Source organism: Centroberyx gerrardi, chromosome 12 (assembly GCF_048128805.1).
Source record: "Centroberyx gerrardi isolate f3 chromosome 12, fCenGer3.hap1.cur.20231027, whole genome shotgun sequence".
Classification (NCBI taxonomy): Eukaryota; Metazoa; Chordata; class Actinopteri; order Beryciformes; family Berycidae; genus Centroberyx; species Centroberyx gerrardi.
In genome coordinates this window covers 1299093-1319092 of record NC_136008.1, presented here as the reverse complement: position 1 = coordinate 1319092, position 20000 = coordinate 1299093, and the positions used below count along the sequence as shown (strand labels likewise).

Below are 20000 nucleotides of genomic sequence, written 5' to 3'. Positions count from 1 at the left end.
AAACTACCTGATTCATTCTTCAGCCTCTTACCTGATCTCGCCGTGGATCATGAGCTCCCGCTTTACGTCTCGGACAGCGACCCGTTTGACGAAGATCCACCAGGATCCGCGGCCTCGGAGTCCCCCCCTTGTCCGTCCGTCAGGATCGAGCGCTGGTTCAAGCTTCTCAGCCGTCCCGGCAGCGAATCATCCATTACGCTCCATCCAGCAGTTCTTACAAAAATTCCCCCTTCACCTCCACGTTCCGACAGAGGTAGAAGTCGCCATCGGCCAAGATCAAGGCGATCTATTCCTGGGCACCCCAGACTCGCCCGTACCACACTGCCAAGTCCAGTCCAACTCAGGAAGATCCTATACTCCGGCCACTCATTCCATATTCGGGCCGCTTCCACCGCTTCTAGGCAAGGAATCCCTGACCATGCAATCAACAATCATCAGCCGTCAGTCATCACAAGCCCACCACAACTACATCTGCAGCGATGTTCAAGAAGCCCCTGCTCATCTTTACATATGAAGTTCTCTTTGGGGGAAATGACGGAGGCAGCAGACTCCCCATCAGCGAGGCGGTGCCCCCCCCCACCCCGAGTCTCTCCCTCGGGCTGACCGTCGACCCCATCTCATCCGACCCCTCGATTCATCCCCTCGCCCTCGACCCCTGATTCATCCCTCCACCTAGACCCTCGTTTCATCCCTCCATTCTCAACTCCTCGTTTTCTCAATAAACCGTCTTAAACATAAACCTCCTGTCCAGGTAAAAATCACAAGTGTCCTCAGCAAACCTGGAGAAATAAAGTAAAAAAACAAATCTGCATCCCAGCCATCATGTCAGTACATCGCTCCTCTGGATGGATTTCACTCACAACATGTCACTCTGTGATGCTTGACAACAAATCAATGTGTCTGGAATCCACTTATTGGTCCGTGATCGGCGACCTGTCGATCACTGGACAGGCGACCTGTCAATCACTCGGAAAACAACGTTCTATAACCGTTATATCCCGTTAATGACGCAATTATTTAGAAAATCGCCATATGGACACATATTAGAAGAAGTAAAATTAGCCACTGAGACCATAATCTCTTGTGGAAAAAATGTATTGACTTTATATTTTGAGTGAGAAGTTGAGCTGTGGTCCCATTGACTTGAATGGAGTTTTTTTGGAGCCGACCCTAGTGGACGTTAGAGGAACTGCAGCTTTCAGACACTTGCTTATTGGCTTCAAAATTCACCCGTGGTTTTGGCCGCTTGGTTGACCTGGAAAACACTTACCAAGAGTTTTGGCAGGTTTCTTGAACAAATTGAATTGTTGAACAAGTTGCTTGTGACTGGGAGGTTGCTGGTTGACTGTGTGAGCGTCTAGCAAGACGTTGCGGAAAAAGAGCAAATGTCCACGGAAAACCTGATAAAGTAAAGGAAACTTTCACCCTGCAGCCTCCATGTCAGTCTCACTGAAGCCTGGTAACGATGTGTGTGTGTGGCAGTCTACCTGAAAGTTTTACGTTGAACTAAACAAACTGTACTTCCTGACTTCCTGACTCTGTGCGGTCGACTCCGCTCCGCAGACTGGATCTGTAACTGGGGGAACTCATCGCCTCGGGCTCAGCAGCTCGCTGATGGAAAAAGGTTTGAAAAATGGTAAAGTGCATCTCGATGGCAGATTTTTTTTCTACCCAATTTCATCTGGGCAAATTGCTTCAGTCAGACAGTGTGGTAATGGTGACGCAACACTGAGGCAATATGTACAGGGCAGATGAGCCGAGAGATGAAATACCGACTGGATGTCCAGAAAACTTGGGATTATTTTCTAACTTAGTTTAACTTTAACCTCTCGCACCCTGATTCCCCTTAAAGCCCCATATTCTACTGTCCAGAGTTTTATTTTGTGTCTTTCTGTCCATTCAAAGCTGTGTGTGTGGTGTCATGAACCAAAAACACTCTCAATCCATTTCTCCACGTTCATTTTCCAGCATCTCTCTGAGCCTTACCAAGAACAGGCCGTTTCTGTCGCCGTGTCTTTAAGGCTCATTAATATTAACGACCCTCCGTTCCGATCGGCTAACCGTTTCCAGAGTGAAACGTGAGACGCCGCGGCCCGGCGGCTACAGGTAGGGAAAACTCTCCGGTAATAAACGATGACGACCGCTCGACCGCTTTGAAAAAAACACTTTGTTAGTCTATTATTTCTTACAGAAATGATAATGAGCGAACCTTTGTGACGCCACAAAGTTACGGAAGTCCAAACGGCTCGTTTAGAGGCTCGCTTTTCTAATATGGATTGTGTGGATTTAGTTTTGATACTTTCACCATGTTTAGATACACATCCAACTCCTTTATCATCACAGAGGAGAGGGAGTCCTGCTTTACACCATGTGGAGCTTTAATCAGGTTCATATCAGATCATTGCTGGACATGTAAACGTGACTATACTGTCTAATCCATATTGTGTGTCCACTCATTCCCATGATGTCACATGCTTTTCCTACCAACATGGTGTTTTACCATACACACAGCTCATTGGCTGTGGCTGTCATTAGATTATAATCACCTGTTAAGTTATTTTCCTACCAAGATGGTGTATGATGATGGAAACATATTCAATAGGGAACTGTGACTGTCTAAACTTCTTTTCTCCCCAATCCAAATTTTATTGCACTTGATTTTAATTTGTATTTGACATGATACAGTTTTATCTTTCTATTCTAAGTTATTTTCTTTGTTGTATTATCTGTAACTTTATGTGTGTTTCATTGCTTCTGTCTTGGCCAGGTCTCCTGCAAAAGAGATTTTGAATCTCAATAATATTTTACCTGGTGAATACTGTGAATATCTGCTTCTACTGAGTGAAATATTCAAACTCAAGATGCTGCAACATTACATGAAATGGAGCAGCGTCTGTACAACATGAGTTTGTAACGTTGGACCCGCCGGTGGGACGGCACGTTGGTTAAGAAAAATCATGCAGAGGAATTTTGATTGGATTATTCAGTTTATGGGCTCGGCCTCGGAGATGGCGAAATCTAAACCCTAACGCAAAGGAAGAAACTCCAGAGGAATGTATCTGCTCACTGTCACACACACACACACACACACACACACACACACACACACACACACACACACACAAACAAATCAAGCAGAGGAGAATATTACTGTAATAAGAGAGACAGAATGGGGAGAGGGAAAATAGGTGTGTGTGTGTGTGTGTGAGGGAGGGAGAGAGCAAATGTGTGTGCATGACATATTGCATGCGAGGGTGTTTTCATGTGTGTGAAAAAGAGAAATCATGTGTGTGTGTGAGAGAGAGAGAGAGAGAGAGAGAGAGAATATATCTATATGTATGTGAAAGAAATTGTGAACTACAGCGAGTGTGTGTGTGTGTGTGTATGTGTGTGATGAAGAGAAAGGGTGTGTGTGTGTGTGTGTGTGTGTCTGTGTGTGTGATGAAGATAAAGTGTGTGTGTGTGTGTGTGTGTGTGTGATGAAGAGAAAGTGTGTGTGTGTGTGCGTGTGTGTGTGTGATGAAGAGAAAGTGTGTGTGTGTGTGATGAAGAGAAAGTGTGTGTGTGTGTGTGCGTGTGTGTGTGTGATGAAGAGAAAGTGTGTGTGTGTGTGTGATGAAGAGAAAGTGTGTGTGTGTGCGTGTGTGTGTGTGATGAGGAGAAAGTGTGTGTGTGTGTGTTACAGTATTTCGCCTCCAGAGAAAAGTGCAGTAGCTGCCGTCTTTAGATGGAGAGAGAAATGAAAGTCATGTTTTATTTTCCAGTTTTACCTGCAGACTTTCTCCTTTCAACAGAGAACTGATTCCTGATTCCAATTATTTATGGTTTTACTTTATATTGAGCCAGCCAGTCTGTCCATCTATCTATCTATCTATCTATCTATCTATCTATCTATCTATCTATCTTGTCTATCTATCTATCTATCTATCTATCTATCTATCTATCTTCAAGGTGTCTAATCTGAAGAATATAATAATCAAGGACTCATGTATTCACACTGCAGTTGCATTAACACCCACAATTATCATAAAATTGATAATATTAACAATATAACACATGTAATGATGTAAGACCTTTGTATTTTTTACCTTTGCACTGATGAATGAGTTTTTTTTTCCACTGTATTGACCTTTCCAGTGGATGGTAACTGAGTAAAAATATCAATATTACTGTAACATATATATATATATATATATTATTATTATTTTTTTATATTTGCCATTGACATTACAGTAATATACACAGAACACACATAGAACACCCATGACCCATAAAAAAAAGAAAAAAGGAAGAAATGACAAGAAAAACAAAACAAAAACAAAAAAAACCTGTAGAAAACAAAACTAAATGTTAAATATCATAAGGAGCACAAACGCGTATATTAGCGTCAGTAGATATTAATAATAATAATTTAAAAACTGTGACATATTTTAAAGATACTGAATGATTTTTTTCCTGCGGAGATAATTTAGCTTCAGACAGAGAAAGCGTCTCTTGGTATTTAAAGCGGTAACAGAGGGCAGTTTCAGGCCGGCGCCAATTAAAGGGCAACGACATTCAAATATTCAAATGAGTCCTGCTGGCAGAAAGTTGGTAAAGGCCAGTGAGCAGCTCAGAGCCAGTTCAATTCAGCTCCGTAACCTTTATTTAAACAGGACACACACACACACACACACTGTCTTCACTTCACTAACTGCTGTTTAAGTTTTACTGTGAGTCCTGGGGCAGAAAGGAGGGGAAACTCAGTAATGTATGATAGAATGATAAAATACATAATAATTCTTATTTAAAAATGACCTTGTAAGGCTAGTTAAGTTTGAGACACAGACAGACAGAGAAACAGACAACAGACAGTCAGTCAGTCAGTAATCCAGTCCCTCCAGAAACTTGCGATTTTGGGATCTCAATAATTAACGCAAATTCAAGAAATCTCCGCAATATTTGCGAGAGTTTGCAGTTTTGCAAAATTGCCGCAACTTTTCCGCATGAAACGGCCAAATCAACAGACCGCTTGTGATTTGGACCAATTGTCGCATTTCATGTTGTGGTAACTTACGTCATCGCAGTGCGCAAGAATATATTTTTTTTCTTTGCTTGCAATTTTTCCCAATTCCCGCAATTTTACCGCAGAAAGAGCACATAAAACCTTGCAAATTATATCGCAATTTTTGAGAAAAGCCGCAGCAAAATCAAGCATTTTTCAATCATTTTTGGCCGCAATAATCACAAAAAAACTCTGCGAAATCCTGGTGGGACTGGTAATCAGATACTTAACCCCTAAAGGGGAAATTAGACTTCTCCCTCAAACTGTCGCCGTAGCAACAGCATAGCTGCCTCCGGCGGTCCGAGCATTTCTGGTTCTGCGTCGGTGATGGTGCAGTACTCCACCGAAACACTAGACGGCCGCAGTGTGCTTTGTTAACACGGAAGTAATAACAGAAGAAGTAGCAGTGTTTACGTTCTCTGAAGATCGTGTTCTGGGATATTTCTCACCATGAATTCAGTGACATCTGGTAGTCTTTATAATTTGGGGATGAAGTGTCCTACAGATCAATATCTACAGATCAATATATCAGCGGCTCCTCAGCTCGTCTCTCTTCTATCTGCTCCGTTGCTTCACTATCGGCGGACGGCAACCGGATGCAGGGAGGAGGAAATACAAAGCAGGCCAATCACCGTTCTTGTGGTCGTGCGTCGCCCAACGTGTAGTTACATTTTTGGAGAGGTGCATGTAAGCTAGGCCGGGACCCTCGTAAGCTAGGCCGGGACCCTCGTAAGCTAGGCCGGGACCCTCGTAAGCTAGGCCGGGACCCTCGTGAGCTAGGCCGGGACCCTCGTAAGCTAGGCCGGGACCCTCGTAAGCTAGGCCGGGACCCTCGTGAGCTAGGCCGCGACCCTCGTGAGCTAGGCCGGGACCCTCTGCGGGCGACATGGGACCTACTCCGTCCCCCTGGCGGAGCTCCGGCGTGGTTCGACGTGGAAGTATAATTTCCGCTTAACACCCAACAGCACTCTCTCACCTCATAGTGAGTGATGCTCGCTCGCCCGGTGTTACAGTCTCGCTAATGTGTGTAAGCCTGCAGACAGGAGGCTGCAGACAGGAGCCTGCAGACAGGAGGCTGCAGACAGGAGGCTGCAGACAGGAGCCTGCAGACAGGAGCCTGCAGACAGGAGCCTGCAGACACAGGAGGCTGCAGACAGGAGCCTGCAGACAGGAGCCTGCAGACAGGAGGCTGCAGACAGGAGCCTGCAGACAGGAGGCTGCAGACAGGAGCCTGCAGACAGGAGCCTGCAGACAGGAGGCTGCAGACAGGAGCCTGCAGACAGGAGGCTGCAGACAGGAGCCTGCAGACAGGAGCCTGCAGACAGGAGGCTGCAGACAGGAGCCTGCAGACAGGAGGCTGCAGACAGGAGGCTGCAGACAGGAGCCTGCAGACAGGAGCCTGCAGACAGGAGCCTGCAGACAGGAGGCTGCAGACAGGAGGCTGCAGACAGGAGCCTGCAGACAGGAGCCTGCAGACAGGAGCCTGCAGACAGGAGCCTGCAGACAGGAGGCTGCAGACAGGAGGCTGCAGACAGGAGGTTGCAGACGCTGGTGTGTATCATTAGACAGACTGACTGCTTCTCCAATCAGCCTCCAGTTACCTCGTCCCTGTCTAAACTGCAGGCTCTCACTGAAACATATGGACTCCACATGTCTGCTGAGCCTCCAGTGAGCAGTTTGAAGCCCATGCAGCGTTCTTCTTCTGATCAACAAAGTTCTATCACTTAATTGGAAAGACAGAACAAAATGATTAACAGAACATTCAACTTTAGAAAAACTTGCAGCAACTCTGGGGATTTCCTCAGTAACTCGAGGAAAGTCTGTGAGGAAATGAAGAAAATACAGTAGATAATGAGGTAAATATTGGATGTTTGGACCCACAGTGTACTCATGGGACATGTTTTGCTTTATTTTTTTAGTTTAGAGGGGTTTTTTTTTAGAGCTGCAAAAAGATACTAACTTCAATAGTTTGGGAGACGTTCACATTTATTTAAAGTGCAGTCAGAATTCTCTCAATACACTACAAAAAAGATAACATATCAAGAATTAAAAACTGATTAAAATATAGCAATAAAATGTACATAGAATAAAATAAAACCAGTAAGCAATCACACCAAATTATCTGTGGAATATAAACCCACATGCCCAGTCAGGACGATGGAACCAGAGTGAGAAAAGACTTAAAAGGTCTTAAATCTGGATTTGAAGATTTCAAGTCTTCCTGTCTGTCTGGAGTTTATTCCAGAGACATGGAGTGTGGTGTGAAAAAGCTCTACAGCCTGTCAGTGCAAACAGTGACACTTTATTTAGATCGTCCAGTGATGATATTCAACTAATTATCAGGTGACAGAAAGTAGATGTCCAAAAATTGTCTCTCTCTGTTTGCTGCCTCTCTACAGAATATCTAACCCTAAACTTAGCCTAACCCTAACCCTTATAAGACTAACCCTAGTTCAGACATTAAACAGCTATAGAGACTTTTCATACAATTATGAGCATCACAAACTCAGTAGACTTCTCAGTGACACATCGGCTGCGTACACACTGCAACTAAATCCACATTGGAGCTTAATCCTGTCCAGAACCGCATTCTACAACCGAACTCACTACCTGAACATTCAGGTATTGATACCGAATTTGAGAGCAGATTCGGTTAGTCCAGTAGTGTGAGCCAGAACCGGAGCGGACAGCTGGTCGTTACGTGACGTCAGGCTTGACACTCGTTACGTAACTTTATCCTCGTTATTTTGAAAGAGACGGAGGTTAAGTGCTGTGAGACATGCTCACATTTTCTATCCAGTCTGTTTCTTCAACATTGCGGTTGTTCCCATAGACATAAAAACGGTTGTTCCTAATCAGTTCTGCGGTCTTGGCCCGGCCCAGATGTTGCCGTTAGTCCAGGCGGTGGAAAAAGAGAAAATGACGCCGCTGTCAGTGGCGGTTTATTAAGATCTTATGGATAAATTGATGCCTCTGGTTACTGGTGTTACTGGTGTCGAGTAAACTGAAAACACAGGCAATGGTAGCCGCAATATTGGTCTGAAGTAAACGTTACTATGGTTACAGACACTCTTTACAACCATCGTGAGATCGGAGGAGTGCAGTTCTGCAGTGTGTATGTAGCTATTAAGTCACTTTATAAGAAGTTGAGTATCAACATCGGACTGATACAGTCAGACCGACTACAAACTGACATGGGAGTCAGTAGATGATGACTGGACTTTTATTTTGGGGTTGAACTATTCCTTTAGTGTTGGGGTGATGATCAGGGTTCAGTACAGGCAGCTAACACAGACCTGCAGACCTCCAGACCTCCAGACCCGGACTGTCTCCAGCTGGTCCTTCCTGCTGGGAAACATTTCCAACACTTTTCCTGCACAGAGCGACTTCTTTACATTTTGAAACCTTATTTCATGAAGTCTCTGACAGAAACGGTGCAGGACAACAGGACCTGACACGCAGTGTAAAGGGACAGTGTGAAGTATATTATCTCCCAAATACTGCATATTGAACATTAAATATTCTGCAGCTGTGTAGTCGAGCAGTGTTCAGTAGATAGATAGATAGATGTAGAGTCTCTCCTCTCTGTGGAAATGAACGATGGCTTGTTTGCCCATATTGCCTTTTCATCTCTTTATTATGCAGATATCTCTCTTCCAGGAGATATTAGGGATAATAATATCTGCTGCCAATTTAACACCTTTTTTTATTAAAGCGATTCATATTTCCCTCCCTGGACCGCTAATAAACTGACAGATTCACATCTGCCTTCATACCTTCCTACAGTCTGATGAACGGAACAGCAGCAGAAATACTGTAGGGAGGGACTTTATTTCATTTATTTACTCATTTATTTGGATCTTTTTAAAGGGTAAAACTCAAAGATAATTTGAGCAAACAAGAACAAACAGCAGCAGGGCTTCCTTCCATGCAAAAAACAAAACACTTTAATAGAAGTAGAAGAAAGGTTTAGACGTGGACGCAATTACTTCTATTAAAGTGATTTTTTTTTTTTTGCATGCAAGGAAACGCTGCCCCTGTTTTTTCTTATCTTTTAAGGGGTCAATCAGTCAGGCAAAATATATCTGTTGGGATTGATAAGGTTGTTGATTGATACTAATGACTCAACCATTACTTGGCCAGCTGCTGCGAATTCTGGCTTTTAAAACTCACTTTCCGGCTCGTTTGGAGCAAAACCTCCCACCTGTTAGTTTCAACACACAGAACCTGAATGGACAGAACGGTTCTTCCTCTGGTAATTTGTTTAGTTCAGCATAAAATGGCGATTATGTAATTTTAAGTGTTAGTTGCCATGGTGACAACACAGTCTGGACATTAAGGTGTAAAGTCTGTCACACTGTGAGAACCGAGCAGATGAGTCTGTTAGCAAACTGTCAGAACTCAACTGGAAGCTAACGTTAGCGACGAGGCTAACGTAGCTTCATCACAGACTGTACTTCTCTCTCTAGCTCTTCTAGTCAACATTAGCATGTTAGCAATCCATGGCAGCAAGGAGACAGAGAAGCTGCTTTGGTTCTTGCTGTAAAACCTCTCAGCTCAGTGACTTGCTGCGAGTCTCTTTATACAGAAGCTAGTCCAACGGGTCACAGCAAGATGGCCGCCGCTCCGACCGTCCAGGACCGCTGATTTGATTGGGAATGACCGTTCTATCTGTTCTAGTTCTGTGGGCAACACTCTTCCTCGTCCTCCAGCTTCTGTTTTGGAGGACAGAGCTACACAGCTTTGTGCTGGCTGTGGAAAAACAAGACCGTTGAGTTCAGGATGGACATGCGGCACACAAAGTGCTGCGTTCAAATAGTGTTGGATTCACTGTGAATACGAACAGACAATAAAATGAAATTGATTGGAAGTTTCTAGGAGTATCAACCTTAGACTCTCCAAATCACCTGGAGCTCAGATCCTGCGGCAGCTTTAACTTCCCGAGAGCCAAATCCAGCTCAGCCTCAGTCGGGTCCTGCAGCGTCCCACGAGCCTCTTTCACTGAGGAACAGTCAGGGGGCTTTTATTTTGACAGCCAGATTTATCACTTTGTTTACCCTCCCCACCCCACACACACACACACACACACACACACACACACACACACACACACACACCTCGGTCCCTGTGGTCATTATGCCACAGCAATAAGTTCCTCCTGTTTGTCTTAGTAAAGAGCATCAAGGCTGAGCGAACAGCCAGATCAATAAACTTTATCATCCACCATGTTATTATCCTGCTGCTTTAGCTTTATTTAGTGCAAATGGATCAAACACACACACACACACACACACACACACACACACACACACAGCAGTTTGTGTTAATTACACTCTGGAACACAGTGGGGGACGGGAGTTGCTCTTCTGATATCGCCCGTTTTGTAATTATGAGCTGGAAATATTGTTCACTCTTGAGATATAATGGATATGTCGGCGGTGTGTGTGTGTGTGTGTGTGTGTGTGTGTGCGTGTGCGTGTGTGTGTGTGTGTCAGATGTTCGACCTCCAGCGTCTGCCAGATCTAAAATAAACCTCTTGTTCTCGTTCTTCCTTTGTAATCTGACATTGAGGATTTCATATGTGGATTTTAATTGTGATGCAGATCCCATTCGCCTTCTTCATGTTTTTATTCTTTCCAGTTCACAGTATTCCCATGATGTCACATGCTTTCCTACCATATGGTGCTGTACCATGCACACAGCTCATCGGCTGGGTTTCTAACAGCCATTCTAGGGGAAAAGATATTTTGATATATTTGTAATTTATATATTTGAAATAATGTTGATAGCTAATAATGTTAATTGAAATACTAGTGATATTGAATGGTTAATTTGTACTATAGTCATATTTGTTGATTATTATAGAACATTAGATTTCCTATAGTTTCTAGTAAGTAGTTGAAATGCTCCTTTACACTGACGTCACGTCATCAGACTCAGTTGGAGAGAGAAAGTCCCGAGAGAAGATGATTGCCAACTGAGGAATGTTGTTAACTGTTTTGTTTTTCCACTTAATCTTCTAAATGGAGTTATGGTCTCTCGAGATTTATTTGCGTCAGACTCGTTGCTTTTTGCAGGGACTTTACCCAGTAGTTGCACATTTTGAAACACTGAAGGAGTGCTGCTGCAGTGTTTGTCATGTGATTATAATCACCTGCTGATTTATCACAAACACCTGTTACTGTTCTACCCAGATGGTTTATACTGATGAAACAATACTATGATTCAAAGATTCAAAAGCTTTATTAGTCACATGCTCATCCAAAATGTGCAGAGAAATGCAGCGTGGCAGAAACCCTCCAGGCTGTGCTAAACATATAAGTCAAAATATAATAAATATAATCTAATCTAAATACAACAAAATATACAGATGCATTGCAATATACATGTGAAGTATGTCGTTAAATATACTTGTGCAATATGTTCAAATCCAAAATCCAGCTTCAAATTTGCTGTTTGAGTTTGGCAGACAGAGAGCCGCCGCTCCACATGAACAAGCTGACTTCCCTCTGAAGCTGGGACACATCACATGATTTTAAATCCGATTTGGCGACGCTTTGAGACGGGGCAGTGGGCGGCGGTCCAAGGTCTCGCCGTTTAGTCGCAGCTGTAATCGTGTGTGTGTGGAAGTGAAAGACTCAGATCTCTCTCCTGTGATCTGCAGCGTCTCGATTAGATCAAACATGTTTGATTTTATCGGGGCTCGTCTTTGCAGGATCCCGTGGTTTGCGCTCGCCAAAGACTCGAATCTTAACGGCAATTTTCATCAGCCAATGAAAACGGAGATCAAGACAGGCGAAGCAAGAGGGAAAAAATATGTAAGTGAAAACACAAGATCCAACGTGTGAGAGGGACAGAAGCAGCACAGATCCTGTATGGACCAAAACTCAAATTCAGTTCTCTTCAGTTCAGTTTAAAATGATGATGATGGTTAACATCTAAGAAGGGATGTAGTGGACGTCACCTCTGGGGTCAAAGGTCAACAGGATGTGAATCGTTGTACCTGCGCTGCCCTGAGCAGTGCAAGAGAAACCGTATACACATTATTACATAAATACACATTATTTATATAAACAGTAACGAGCACAGATCCTGTACAGACCCACGGCGCGTGTTCAGTTCAATTCAATTCAATTAAATTCAATTCATCGGTTAAATGACCTACTCAGTCCCTCCAGGATTTCGCTGAGTTGAGTTTTTTTGTGATTATTGCGGCCAAAAATGCTTGATTTTGCTGCGGCTTTTCTCAAAAATTGCGATACAATTTGCGAGGTTTTATGTGCTCTTTTTGCGGTAAAATTGTGGGAATTGGGAAAAATTGCAAGCAAAGGAAAAAAAAAATGTTTTCTCTCTCTCTCTTTCTCTCTCTCACTCACTCACACACACACACACACACACACAGCCTCCCCCTATTCTCTCCCACTCTCCATTTAAGCTATTAACTCTTCCAAGAGCTTGAATTTTGCACTCACCTCGATTCTTGCTGCTTTTCTTTTGTTTTGCACGGTCTATGGCAGTCATTTTTGTTGGCAGGTGAGTTTTGTTCATCTTCCACCTGAATGCGCGCTGCGATGACGTCAGTTACCACGACACCGAATGGGACAATTGGTCCAAATCACAAGCGGTCTGTTGATTTGGCCGTTTCATGCGGAAAAGTTGCGGCAATTTTGCAAAACTGCAAGCTCTCGCAAATATTGCGGAGATTTCTTGAATTTGCGTTAATTATTGCGATCGCAAAATTTCCTGGAGGGACTGGTTAATTCCACTGATGTGACTGCAGTCGACCAGCAGTGACGTGATGAAGGTCGTTTTTCACAACATTCATTAAAAGACAGACGGGTTTGAACCTGTGATCTTCAGTTTGAGACCGACGCCGTTCCTCTGAAGGTCCAGCTGTCCAAACATCACACACACACAGATAAATAAACTATACATACACACACAATCACACACTCGCTGATCACTTATTGATTTCCCTTATTGAATCTATACGATCACACAGGAGGAGACAAACACACAAGCCTCCACACTGTCGTTCTGTTCTGTGTGGATTTCATCAGAATTTATATTTTATCTCATATCTTTATGTTGGAGAAATCCTTTTTCTATGTAGATTTCTGATTGTGGATTTTTTCTGTGGAAAGCTGCGGGGATGAACACACACACACACACACACGCACACACACAACCACATACTGTACACACTCAATGAACCACACACACACACATTCATAAAACATACATTCATACACACACTCACATTTCAGCTGAGCCTTCCTCAGATGACGATGACAGCTCTGTGTGTGTGTGTGTGTGTGTGTGTGTGTGTGTGGGAGATGAAAGCACGCTGCTCTCCATCATGATAACTGATTCCTATTGGAGCAGCTGAGTGGGCGGAGCCAGCAGAACACAGTGGAGTTGAAGCCTCGCCAAGCTGTGCTGCTTCTCCTTACAGGGAAACGCCGCTGCGACTCTAGTTTTTCCTCTCTGCATTATTATATTATATAAACGTATAAATATTAATATGAAAGGTGTAAACCCAGCGATGTGTTTCCAGTCTGAAGCTCCTGCTGCAGGTTTGAGCTCATGGACTCAAACATACATTAGAAACAGTGAAGAGACAAACTGCTGCCTTGTATTTTTTCCTAATTCTTTCCTAACATGACAAGCTGCCAATAACAGACTGAAATTCAACATGTCATGATAATATTTTAACAGGTAATTGTTCAGTCAGTGCAAAACACTGAAGAGACAAACTACTAACTTGACTAATGTAATCCAGCATTTTAAATTGCACTTCATCATGCAGCTAATTATCACATTTAATGGGAACTATTTTCACTTTTTCAACAAAACTAAAAGGAAAAACTCAAAAACTTGATTTAGGGCAGTTTTGCTGTGTCAGTCTACAACATGCAGCTTTTTTACCCTTGAGACAGGAAGTGTATTGTTAGCTCCGCCCTCCCCCTCCCGTCCACCTGTCAGTCATCTTGATGATGTCATCAGGTCAGCTGATCTGACGCTGAACGTTTAGCTTCGCTCTTCTCTCTTTTCTTCTTCTTTCCTCCGTTGTTGTTGCTGTGACTTCCTGCTCTGCAGCCGCTCGCCTCGCCTTGACAGACACACGGCTCACCGCTGGCCCCGCCCACAAGACACGCCCGCTGGCCCCGCCCACAAGACACGCCCGCTGGCCCTGCCCACGAGACACGCCCACTGGTCCCGCCCACTGGCCCCGCCCACAAGACACGCCCACTGGCCCCGCCCACTGGAAATGGTTTACGCCCCGAAACGCCCTGACATCACTGAAGAGACTATTTCAGACAGACTGAGGATTTAGACCTGAACACAGACTGATGATAGAGAACAGATCAGTTTATTTATTGGTATTTTCATGTGAAAAAAGTTTCCAATTTGTGCTTTAGGCAGATAAAACATTTTTATGTAAAACGAAACTCCTGGATGCTTCGCTCTTCCCCCCTTTGATATTTTTCCTGTTGTGAAAAACAACACAGCTGCCGTCTATCAGGCTTTCATCCAAACCGCCTCACAGTGGCATGAAGACTCTCAGTTCTATAACGGGACGTCCCGGTGGGAACTGAACCTCTAACCTCTGGCGGCGTCGGTGCCTTGCTCCGCCTGCCCAGCTGCACACAACCAGACACAAAACTACTTTAAAAACAACTTCTACGCAGAAAGTTTACAAGTAGAACAAACGCCGTCTCTTCAGTTTTCCCCAGAGAGACGAAACAAAGCAGGAAGGAGACACAAAGACACAAAGACAGAAAGACGCATCACTCCCCGGAGAAACTCTGACGCTAACGGGGGTTTCTGTGGTGTAAACTGAAGCAGGAGGTGTTCAGGTAGATGGATTGACGCACATTAATATTCTTACTAACTTTATTAATCCCCGGGGGAAACTGGAGCATGAGAAGATGAATAAAAGATTTCACAAAATATAAAGAAAGAAGGAAAAATATGGAAAACACAGAGATATTTTGTAAAAGTCTTAGCATATTAATATATTAAACCGACACACACACACACACACACACTGAGAAAACTGCTGTACAAATAAAATGCATTATTATTTAATACATTGTTATATCATACCTAGATTCCTGTCTATACATTGAGTAATAGTAGAGAAGATTTTTCATTTTTCATAAATAAGTATTTGGAAGATGAAGGAAAATAAACAAAAACAAGACAAAAATATAAACGAAGGAAAAATCTGGAAAACTGATTCACCTCCTGACTTACTGTCATACTTCACAGTGATATTTTGTAATAGTCTTAGTATATTAGTATATTAAACTGACACACGCACTGTTGGAGTGCCATTATGATTATTAGTGTTATTAGTATTGAGCGTCTGGTTTGTTTCATCTCTGCAGAGGAAAGCCTCGTTCACAGCTCCTTCAAAAATTAGATTAGAAAGATTTACAGCATTTATTTGACTTTTAAAACCAGAAATCCATCGATCATTTCAAAGAATATATGATTTAAAGGAAATCCAATCCACATCTACGACAATATCGATGGCTATATCATATCTAGATCTCTGTTTATACCTGAATAATGAAAGAACTGATTATTCATTTTTCATAAATCAGCAGCAGTCCAGTGCTTTGGCCTGGATTTGGATGTAAATTAAAAACACAGAGTCTTTTCTGAGCGGCTCCCTGGACGATCTCAATGTAATTTATCACCCAGAAGACACTGCAGCTCCACGCTGCTGTTTGCATTTGCATTATATTCCTCCTTCACACCTCAAGGTCAAGTTACAGACAGAAGCAGCAGATCTGATAAATGACTGAAGAGAGAGAGAGAGAGAGAGAGAGAGAAAGAGACAGAGAGAGAGACAGACAGAGAGAGAGAGAGAGACAGAGAGAGAGAGAGAGAGAGAGACACAGAGAGAGAGAGAGAGAGAGAGACACAGAGAGAGAGAGAGAGAGAGAGAGAGACAGACAGACAGACAATAAGAACTTGTTGTACTGGTTTTAGTGTTTTCATCTTATTCATAATTATGGAGATCCCATGTTGAGATAATTTTGGCCAAGATAATCACACTCTGAAACCTTCACAGGTCGAGCAGCGGCCATGTTTCTGCAGCCTGAACCTAAAGGCTGCAGAAGGGGGGGGGGGCGGGGGGGGGGGACTCCAGCTGGCAGATAATCACCTGCTGGGAGACGGAGGATGAGAGGGAAATGGAAGAAACAGCTTTCACCTTTTCTCCAGGCTCATATTTCTTTACCTGCTGCTCGTCTCTTCGGCTCATCCCTCCTCTCCTCCGCCTCATCCTCCTCATCCTCCTCTCCTCCGCCTTATCCTCCTCTCCTCCACCTCATCCTCCTCTCCACCTCTCCTCCGCCGTATCCTCCTCTCCTCCGAGTCTTCCTCCTCTCCTCCTCTCCTCCTCTCCTCCGCCTTATCCTCCTCTCCTCTCCTCCGCCTCATCCTCCTCTCCTCCTCTCCTCCGCCTCATCCTCCTCTCCTCCTCTCCTCCGCCTTATCCCCCTCTCCTCCGCCTCATCCTCCTCTCCTCCGCCTCATCCTCCTCTCCACCTCTCCTCCGCCGTATCCTCCTCTCCTCCGAGTCTTCCTCCTCTCCTCCACCTCATCCTCCTCTCCTCCGTCTTATCCTCCTCTCCTCCTCCTCTTCCTCCTCATCCTCCTCTCCTCCGCCTTATCCTCCTCTCCTCCGAGTCTTCCTCCTCTCCTCCGAGTCTTCCTCCTCTCCTCTGCCTCATCCTCCTCTCCTCCGCCTCATCCTCCTCTGTTTTATTAAAGTAAATCCTTTCCTCGGCTCTTATTTCTCTTATTTCATTTCCCAGCACTTCTCTATCAGACATGATCACTTCAGCCTCACAGGAATATTTGATTCATCTTTTTTCTCAGAGCTGTGACCTCTGACCTTTGACCTCTTTATTATTGGCTGCTTGTAATGTTGCTGATCTAGGAACTGAAGCTGATTCTACTGTTAAACTCTGTCTGATAAATGCCTCCAATATAAATCTCTGTGGGAAGCAGCAGAGAACTGAATTTCACATTTCAAGCATTTATCTGCAGTGAGCAGGCAGAGGCTTCAGTGCCTTGCTCAAGGACACCCGGCTGTCACCGGAGGGGAACCGGTGATCCAGGAGATTATTCTGCTGTTGCTCTCATCAGCTAAACACAGAAAAAGTAAATGTAATGCTAGAGGAAGCTGTAGATGAAGTGTGTTGTTTCGCAGCCTGGACAGATGTGTTTTCAGATCATCGTTTTAGTTCTGCAAACATTTCTCAGAGGCAGAAATAATCTGATTGGTTGAGTTAAACTTCAGTGGGCGGAGCCAAAGAACCTCAGTTTCTCTGGCTAGTAGAGTAACGTTAGACTCGGTGTGCGTTCATGTTCAGGTGGGAAAGTCCGACATCCAGGACTTCTGGCTGCTGAACAGCGTTGTGTTCATGTGCTGTGAAGACAAACACAGACGTCCTGCAGCTGGACGAGACGATTAGACGTCAGGTCAGGAACTTCATTCAAACAAATGTCAGGTCAGTCTGGCTAACTTCATGTGTTTGTGTTTTCTCACTGTTGACTAGGGCTGAGTATCGTTTAAAAAATGACGATACCAGTACCAATACCAGTACGCTTAAAGTGATACCGATACCAATAGAGTACTTCATTCGATACCTTTTTTTTTTACGTTTTGGTGGCATCTCGGCACGCTGAACTGCCGACTCCGTCACACACACCGCGCTCGACTTCACCACAGACTGTATGGGTTGTAGCTGCTGCGGTAGCGGGCCAATCACACGTCGCGTTAAATCGAAGAACGCTTGCGGTGATTGGCTGCGAGCAAAACCATACAAATAGTCATTTTTTTCTAGATCTGTGTACAAAAAGTATCGAATGCAGGTATCGTTTGACTGGAGAAGTTTCGATACTACTTGGTACTGGGTTGTTTCGGTCGATACCTTAAAGGTATCGATACCCAGCCCTACTGTTGACTGACAAAACTTGAGTTTTTCGCCTTGTTTGCCTTGAGAAGGTCAAAGGTCACCGTTGCGTCGTAACTCAGAAACTCGGGTCGCAAAATTTTCTCCGAGTTTCCGACTTCATCATCAGACTTTGGAGAGCGTTCATGTGAAATTTCCAAGAAGTATATATATCTGACACATGGATACACAGCGAAGCCCAGTGAAAATAAAACGAAGGTAAGAGAGGAGCTAGCTAATATTCTGAAGCCTTGCTCTGCTGCTGCTCTCAGGTTTGTGATCGATTGCTGAATTAGCTCGATCTAGGTCGGCTCGTTCTCTAAACTCTGTTGAGACGGACTGTGATGAAAGACTAGAGAGAGTCTGGAGAGCAGAGAGGAGTACGGAGGCCAGGTAACACCAGCTGGACTCAGCTGTGGTCCTGATGCTGCAGCTGTGATGTAATCCAGACCGAATGAAGTCTGAACTGAAACAGTCGGTCAGCATCAGATGAAGATGAACTTGATTCCTGACTGTGAAGTGAGACTGATTTGACAAATCTGTCCCAACCAGGACCAACACACTCAGACAGAAGCACACACACACACACACACACACACACACACTCCCCTCCCACTGTTTTCCTGTCTTTAACCCAGACAGGAAGGGAACTGGGGCGTTCTCACACTTTGAGAAATGAGATCAGGGAAGTTTTGCTTTATTTGTGACAAAAACTGCATTAGTTGCACAGTCAGGAAAAGCTGCTGTGCTTCATGCTGCAGAGCAACAGATAAAAACACTTTGACTTCACTTCTGTTCACCTGACCTAACTGCACTGTTACACAAGGTTCATCAGCGGTTCTTCTAGGATCCAAAGGGAGTCAACAAGCACCTTAAGATTCCTCAAATCTTTCTCATCTGGCATGTTATTACCGTATTTCCTCTAATAGTGGCCCGGGCCTTTATTTACCTCGACTGCAGAGGGTACCAGGCCTTTATTGGAAGCAGGCCTACATTAGAGACAGGCCTTTATTTCTAATTCCCTCTGTTTGATAAGTATATTTGCTCATATTTTAGTACGAAGCCTCCTTGTTTTCTGATCTGCTTCTGTTGGGGTTCGTTAGGTAGCCGTTTTTTTGTTACTGCGATGCATTACAATAATTACGGTAATTGATGACGGGATGCTCCAGAGACTTCCGCCGGCTGAGCCGTCTTGTGGCACTTGTACGTTACTACAAACTACAGTTACATTATATAACAGGCAGCAGGAGTTTACCGGTATCCACCATTGTTTTTTCCTTTGTTTTTCCCCCGGTCTGTATTTGAGGCCGGCCTTTATTTGTTCGTGTCGACCACGGCCCCGGCCATTATCGGAGACCCGGCTTTTAATTGACTACCGGCCACTATTAGAGGAAATATGGTATCTTATCTTTATGTTTTTATGATTGTTCTTTAAGGAGCCCTGCGATCTGAAGCCTCCTGACACAACGTTCAGACAGGAAATTTCACCTCGAAATTTGCATTTTCCAACCCGTTTTCTTCCTTTAGCTCCCGGCTTGGCAGCAGCAGCACCGCTAGCTACTCTAGCTTTTATAAACTCTTTGGTCAGGTGTCGTTGGTCAGTGTTATTGATCACAGAAACCCACTGGACGTTCCCTGCTGTAAACACCAGGCGGCTCCTGGACAGAGTCTTGCGCGAAGCTGATTGGCTTTCGTTTAGCTGCGTCAGGTGAATTTTGACGCTCAAGTTGAAAAATGTAAACTCCAGTGAAGTCGAGTAGAATCCGCATCGCTCCGTTCGCCTCTTTCCTTCCACTTTGCGTGAAGTCACACCGACTGATTGTTTTTAAAGTTCTTCCCTCCAGAGCTGAAGCTCCTCTCCTGCCTCCGTCGCTGCAGCCTCCTGTCTCATGTCACTTCCTGTCAGTCTGATGTCACTTCCTCTAAACAGACAGGAAACTGAAACATAAAGGAAGTGAAGCAGAGAGCGATCTGCCTTC

At 44.2% G+C, this 20000-nt stretch overlaps 1 pseudogene; it reads right to left on the bottom strand.

Annotated features, from left to right (window-relative positions):
- Positions 1-5932, bottom strand: part of LOC144541917 (uncharacterized) — a 46726-nt pseudogene extending 40794 nt beyond the window's left edge.
- Between the last annotated feature and the right edge of the window lie 14068 nt (positions 5933-20000).